We start from the raw sequence: 8,185 nt of genomic DNA, 5'->3' as shown, positions 1-8,185 counted from the left end.
CAAAAGGGGGAGACACCCAAACTGTTACAGACCTATATCTATCCTACCCTGCCTTTCTAAGGTCTTCGAAAGCCAAGTTAACAAACAGATCACTGACCATTTCGAATCTCACCGTACCTTCTCCGCTATGTAATCTGGTTTCCGAGCTGGTCATGGGTGTACCTCAGCCACGCTCAAGGTCCTAAACGATATCATAACCGCCATCGATAAAAGACAGTACTGTGCAGCCGTATTCATCGACCTGGCCAAGGCTTTCGACTCTGTCAATCACCAGCCATTCTTATAACGGCAGACTCAACAGCCTTGGTTTCCCAAATGACTGCCTCGCCTGGTTCACGAACTACTTCTCAGACAGAGTTGTGTGTCAAATCGGAGGCCTGTTGTCCGGACTCTGGCAGTCTCTATGGGGTGCCAGAGGGTTCAATTCTCGGCCGACTCTTTTCTCGGTATACATCAATGATGTCGGTGATTTTTTTTGACAATTACGTATCATCAATCCAGTCCTTTGCAGGGATGGGCAACCGTAGACCGCGGGCTCATCCAGCCCATGAGCCTATTGAAAAATTTAATGTGCAGTGGATTATAGAAAAAGTATATAAAAGTAACAGTCAAAAGTTTGACACACCTACTCATTCAAGGGTTTTTCTTTATTTTTACTATTTCTTACATTGTAGAATAATAGTGAAGACTCAAAACTATGAATAACACATTGTAATAAGGTGATTCTCTGATCCACCTCTACGCAGCGACACCATCTGTATACTTCTGGCCCCTTCTTTGGACACTGTGTTAACTAACCCTCCAGACAGCTTCAATGCCATACAACTCTCCTTCGCGTGGCCTCCAACTGCTCTTAAATACAAGTAAAAGTAAATGCATGTCTTCAACCGATCGCTGCCCGCACCTGCCTGCCCATCCAAGCATCACTACTCTGGACGGTTCTGACTTAGAATATGTGGACAACTACAAATACCTAGGTGTCTGGTTTAGACTGTAAACTCTCCTTCCAGACTCACATTAAGCATCTCCATCCAAAATTAAATCTGAATTGGCATCCATTTCGCAAACAAGCATCCTTCACTCATGCTGCCAAACATAACCCTCGTAAAATGACTATGCTACCAATCCTTGACTTCGGCGATGTCATTTACAAAATAAGCCTCCAAACACTCTACTCAGCAAATTGGATGCAGTCTATCAACAGTCGCCATCCGTTTGTCACAAAGCCCCCATATTACTACCCACCACTGCGACCTGTATTCTCTCGTTGGCTGGCCCTCGCTTCATATTCGTCGCCAAACGCACTGGCTCCAGGTTATCTATAAGTCTTTGCTAGGTAAAGCCCCGTCTTATCTCAGCTCACTGGTCACCATAGCAGCACCCACCCGTAGCACGCGCTCCAGCACGTATATTTCACTGGTCACCCCCAAAGCCAATTCCTCCTTTGACCGCCTTTCCTTCCAGTTCTCTGCTGCCAATGACTGGAATGAATTGCAAAAATCACTGAAGCTGGAGACTCATATCCTCACTAACTTTAAGGATCAGCTGTCAGAGCAGCTTACAGATCATTGCACCTGTAGATAGTCCATCTGTAAATTGCCCATCCAACTACCTCATCCCCATATTGTTATTTATTTATTTTGCTCCTTTGCACCCCAGTATCTCTACTTGCACATTCATCTTCTGCACACCTATCACTCCAGTGTTTAATTGCTATATTGTAATTACTTCACCACTACGGCCTATTTATTGCCTTACCTCCCTAATCTTACCACATTTGCACACACTGTATATAGACTTTTCTATTGTGTTATTGACTGTATGTTTGTTTATTCCATGTGTAACTCTGTGTTGTTGTTTGTGCCACACTGCTTTGCTCTATCTTGGCCAGGTCGCAGTTGTAAATGAGGCCTATCTGGTTAAATAAAGGTGAAATAAAAAATGTAATAAAAATGTGTTTTCCTGTTTCTTGAAGTACTTTGCAAATGCAACTGAAATTGTCTATTCGTTCCTTTAAAATGTTTGTAGATGCTCTTATCCAGAGCAACTTACAGTAGTGAGTGCATACATTTTAATACTTTTTCATACTGCTCCCCCGTGGGAATCGAACCCACAACCCTAGTGTTGCAAGCACCATGCTCTGCCGAGTGGCACAGCGGTCTAAGGCCCTGCATCACCAGTGCAAGAGACGTCACTACAGTACCTAGTTCGAATCCAGGCTGTATCATATCCGACCGTGATTGGGAGTCCCATAGGGCAGCGCACAATTGGCCCTGCGACGTCTGGGGTAGGCCATCATTGTAAATAAGAATGTGTTCTTAACTTACTTGCCTAGTTAAGTAAAGGTTACATTTTTWWWAAATTAAAAAGTTACCAACTCATCACTACAAACCACTTGATGTCTCAACGTACTGAATTATTGTATTGTGCATTGTTTTTCCTTCATGCTGATGGAAAATCTACAGGTACCAAACCTAGGTGACCAGCCTATGTACTGTACAATATAGTAATGTACAGTATATTTACATTAAGTGATTTGTAAGGATGGTAATTTATTACTGCACAAAAAGTGGTTGTTTTCCATGTTATTTGATCAAGAAAAATATTGAATTTGATGTGGATGTTTTGTGTCTTTGCCCATAACGTTACACCTTCAGAACAAGGTTTTCTTCTTTCTGGATTCCATTAGAATGACAATCGCAGAGAAATGGACAAACTCTTACAATTCCAACTATTGAATCCTGCAAGATATGTTTTTTAATTTTCTTTATTGCCAAAGCAGAGATGCTGACATGTTTTTTGCCTGTGATACAGCAGTATATATTGGTCTGCTAATACCAGTAAAAACCCAGACAAATATACTTTTTTCAAATATATGTACTTTTTTATTCTGATTTATCAGGGAGTTCTGCAACACCCTCAGCGTCCTACTTGTCGCAGCTATACATCCGCAATCTACTCACGTCAAAGTAATCTACTCACGTTCGCATACAACAGTTTATGGACCATCTATGTCCTGGTTGCATCGTGTTTACACAGCCCAACCTCACACGCCCACTAGCACTCCTGCTGAATTCAAATTAACTGGGAACTCGGAACTGGGAATTTGGAAATCTCCGACTTCCGACTTCTGTGGGTTCAAAACAACTGGGAACTCAGAAAACAATTTGCTCTGACTGGGAAAAATCAATTTGAACAGTCAACCAACTCGGATTTCCAGCTCAAGATCTCGGGCCTCTTTCTAGAGCTTAAATTTTCCGACAGGAATATCACTGACATCATGATTTGACCTCGTATTTGTCTYAGTTCCCAGTTGTTTTGAAAGAGGCATCAGTGCGCACAGGGAGCAGCACGAGCAGCYATGAGGTCATCACGTAATGTGAAAACACGGCAGTGTCATGACTGTCCTGTAAGGATCGGAATGGGTCAGATCAGCTTTTCAATGGATAACTTCAACCAGACGAACCGCCCCTTTTGAAGAACTGTATAAAATGATGGGTTAAGAATTAACATATTGGACCAGAGAGACGTTGAGCTGCAGCTCATGTCCAAAGTGTGCAAAGTATGATAAGTGAGAGTAGTTAACTGTAACAAAGTATTATGTCTGTCCCTCTCTCCCTTTCCATGTCTTTTTTTTCTCTCAATGTCTTTTGTAGCAAGCCGCCATATTGTGTCAGCCCGCTAGGGACCTGTTTCTAATGTATTAAGTGTATATGTTTATCCTGTGTTAGCTAGTAAATAAATAATTAAACCAATTTGTATAGTACTGAATCATAAGTAAGGCTGGTGTTTTAGCAGATGTAGGAGGTTATGACTGTTCAGAATGATGATATGATACGAGGTCATGATTAATAAGTTGATTGTTTATAGATGTGATAGGTTAAGACCTTGAGTTTAATTTTGGAGATGGTAACTCTTTTTGACGCTAGAGGTCAGATTTTATTTTATTTTTTTAAATAATGTTCCCAAGGTAAACGGACTATTTCTCAGGTCCAGATCGTAGAATATGCATATAATTTACAGATTAGGATAGAAAACACTCCAAAGTTTCCAAAACTGTCAAAATATTGTCTGTGAGTATAACAAAACTGATTCTGCAGGCGAAAACCTGAGGAAATCTAACCCAGCAGTGATTTTTAATATTTTTTTTCATCTGTGTTTCCTTGCCCGTCTTTCTTCCATTTAAAGGGGTATCAACCAGATTCGTTTTCCAATGGCTTCCTCAGGCTGTGACCAGGCTTTAGACATAGTTTCAGGCTTTTATTTTGAAAAATGAGCGAGATTTTTCAAAGGGTGTCCTTTGATAAGTTCCTGCGCGCGAGAGGGGTAGCTCTCCATTTTCTTTCTCTCTTTTATTGAATAGGTTACGGTCGGGTTGAAATATTATCGATTATGTTTGTTAAAAACAACCTGAGGATTGATTATAAAAAACATTTGACATGTTTCTACGAACATTACGGATACTTTTTGTAATTTTCGTTGAACGGAACGAGGCTTTGGTTTTCTGAACATAACGCGCAACCCAAATGGCGTTTTTTTGTTATAAAAGTAATATTTATCGAACAAAAAGAACATTTATTGTGTAACTGGGAGTCTCGTGAGTGCAAACATCCGAAGATTATCAAAGGTAAGCGATTAATTTGATTGCTTTTCTGACTTTCGTGACCAAGCTAACCAAGCTAATATAAGGCTAACTGTTCTAGCATTGATTGATACACTCACAAAAGCTTGGATTGCTTTCGCTGTAAAGCATATTTTCAAAATCTGACACGATAGGTGGATTAACAACAAGCTGTGTTTTGGTATATTTCACTTGTGATTGCATGATTATAAATATTTTTAGTAATATTTTGCGCCCTGCAATTCAGCGGTTGTTTAGGAAAATGATCCCGCTAAAGGGATCCGTAGCGCAGAGAAGTTAAAGAACTGCTCTCGTGGTGCCCCAATTCCTAATGAGTTAATTGTTACATGATTAATTTAAATCTGGTCAAAATTAAACATAGTTGATTAGATAAATAACAGTCATCAGATTAATGAAAGTAAAGTCACGACAGCAGACATTGGATTAATATAAAATGTTAATGGTCCCGAACAGTGAAAATAATGTTTTTCATCAAATTTGATGATATTTTGATTAAACCAGTTCATAGTATTCAAGTATGAAAAAGTACTGTAGCTGGTACATTGAAAAAGTTGATCATAAAGTTACTGGTCCCCTCCCCCCATGTCAAACACATGGATTCAGGAGGCAGGTATTACTTCCTGCATTATGCAATGTCTATCAGGATAAGGTAAGACCCAGATGCAGACCGTGTCCGGCTTGACATTCTTGGATCCTGGCCGGTACAAGAGGGAGAGGTGGAACTGTGTGAACAGCAGGGCCCATCTGTCTTGCCTGGAGTTGAGGCGCTTGGCGGTGCGGAGAAACTCCAGGTTCTTGTGATCAGTTGACACGATGAACGGATGTTCGGCCCCTCCAGCCAGTGCCTCCATTCCTCCAACCCCATCTTCCACATCGTAGTTCCTTTCCGTGGTGTTGAGGCGATGCGAGAAGAAGGTGCAGGGATGTAGCTTGAGGTCAAAACCAGAACGCTGGGACAGGACAGCCCCCACTCCGACATCCGAGGCATCAGCCTCCACCACGAACTGATGAGATGGGTCTGGATGAACCTGGATGGGAGCTGTGGTGAAGCGATGTTTGAGGTCCCGGAATGCCCGGTCAGCAGCTGGGGACCATGTGAATGGAACCTTGGGAGAGGTGAGTGCTGACAGGGGGGAAGACTGTGCTGTAACCCCGGATAAAGCGGCGATAGAAATTGGTGAACCCCAGGAAACGTTGCAGCAGCACCCTGGACGTAGGCTGAGGCCAATCCATCACTGCTCTCTCCTTCCCGGGACACTCCCAGCTGAGATGATGTAACCCAGAAAGGGGATGGTGGAGCGATGGAACTCGCACTTCTCCGCCTTCACAAACAGCTGATTCTCCAGAAGGTGTTGAAGGACCTGCCGGAAGTGGAGCACGTGTTCTTGAGGAGAGCGGGAGAAGACGAGGATGTCATCAATGTAGACGAAGATGAACCTGTTCAACATGTCGGAGAACATCATTCACCAGAGCCTGGAACATAGCAGGGGCGTTGGTGAGGCTAACGGGCATGACCAGATACTCGTAGTGGCCACTGGCCGTGTTGAAGGCGGTCTTCCACTCGTCCCCCTCTCATATCTGCACCAGGTGGTAGACATTCCATAGATCCAGTTTGGAAAACACTGTTCCCCCTGGAGCGGCTCGAAGGCCAAGGAGATGAGWGGTAGCGGGTAACGGTTCATAACCGTAATGTCGTTGAGTCCCCGGTAGTCAATGCACGGGCGCAGGGTCTTGTCCTTTTTCTCCACTAAGAAGAAGCCTGCACAGGTGGGAGAGGAAGAGGGATGGATAAAACCAGCAGCTAGGGAGTTCCCAATGTAGGTATCCATAGCCTTGGTCTCCGGTCCTGACAGAGAGTACAGACGTCCCTCTTGGGCGACGTGGTGCTAGGGAGAAGGTCAATACGCAGTTATAGGGTCGTGTGGCGGAAGCGACGTGGTCCGGGCCTTGCTGAACACCTCCGGAGGTCCTGGTACTCCACGGGAATGGCGGAGACGTCCGGGGCACCTTCCGAGCCCCCAGGAAGACATCCTGGGGCAGGTTGTGCTGACTTCAGGCAATGGGTGTGGCTCTGACCCATGATGGCACCAGTAGACCAGTTAATGAGGGGATTGTGTCGTTGGAGCCAGGAGAATTCCAATAACACGGGAATCAGAGGGGACTTGATMAGCAGGAACTAGATAGCCTTGCTAAAAACCAGGAGAGTGAGAAAAAGAGAGGCTGAGAAAAACCAGGAGCTGACGGGACAAACGCTGGTAAGCTTGACAAGCAAGACTAACTGGCAACAGACAAACAGATAACACAGGTATAAATAAACAGGGGATAATGGGGAAGATGGGCGACACCTGGAGGGGGGTGGAGACAAGCACAAAGATAGGTGAAACAGATCAGGTCGGGACAACGTCACGTAATGCCAGAAATATCATACACCAATGGTAGCGTCTTATAATCTTAACTCAGTAAAATATGTAACGCCTTAAAACCGTCATCACAAACCTTAAAATTGCTCAAGCAGAATGATCCCAGTAACTAACCCCCTTTCATCTGTGTTGTGACTTTAAGCTACCAAGCTACTTAAGAGTTTGCTGGAAAAAGCACACTGTGTTATAAACTGGATCTCATAGTGTTCATTTAATGTTACACTATTTTCCTCCGACAGTAGTGGCTGCTTTTCATTTCGGGTGGACGGGCTGAACCAAAAATTATGATCATGTCACGCGTGTGCAGTGCACATTTCGAGCCAAGTTACTTTGTCAATTGATGAGAACATCAGGAAGCTAATTCTGAAGACGGATGCTGTACCATTAACAGTGGATCAGTGGCTCTTGCAAGAGCTGACCATAATGTAACGTCCCTCTTGGGCGAGGGACGTTACATTACAGTTTGTCACGATGGTTGTGGCTGTGGCTGCTTTGACTTGAACAGTATATTGTTCTGTAACACCTGATAGTCACTATATGGTTTTTGTTCTTCCATCCCTAAGCCCCCTACATTGAGTCTGAGAATCTCCAGCACACAGCTGACACAAAAGAATGTTGTCCACAAAAGGAGTTGCGGTGGGAATAGTATTTGTCATTTACCGATAAATCATACACTGAGTACACCAAATATTAGGAACACCTTCCTAATATTGAGTTGCACCCCCCCACCCCTTCTTTTGTTGTAAAATAATGGACTCTACAAGGTGTCGAAAGCATTCCACAGGGATGCTCGCCCATGTTGACTCCAATGCTTCCCACAGTTGTGTAAAGTTGGCTGGATGTCCTTTGGGTGGTGGACCATTCTTGATACACACGGGAAACTGTTGAGCGTGAAATACCCAGCAGCATTGCTGTTCTTGACACAAACGGGTGCGCCTGGCACCTACTACCATACCCTGATCAAAGGCACCTACATCTTGGCGCCGACAGATAAGGCTGCCATGCTTCTAGTATTTTGTTTCATTGTGTGTTATTTCTTACATTATTAGGCCAGAATTTTTTTGTGTTATTACATACAGCCGGGAAGAACTTTTGGATATCAGAGTGGCGGTAACTCACCAGC

This window comes from Salvelinus sp. IW2-2015, linkage group LG5 (genome assembly GCF_002910315.2).
Source record: "Salvelinus sp. IW2-2015 linkage group LG5, ASM291031v2, whole genome shotgun sequence".
NCBI lineage: Eukaryota > Metazoa > Chordata > Actinopteri > Salmoniformes > Salmonidae > Salvelinus > Salvelinus sp. IW2-2015.
This window is presented reverse-complemented; position numbering follows the sequence as displayed.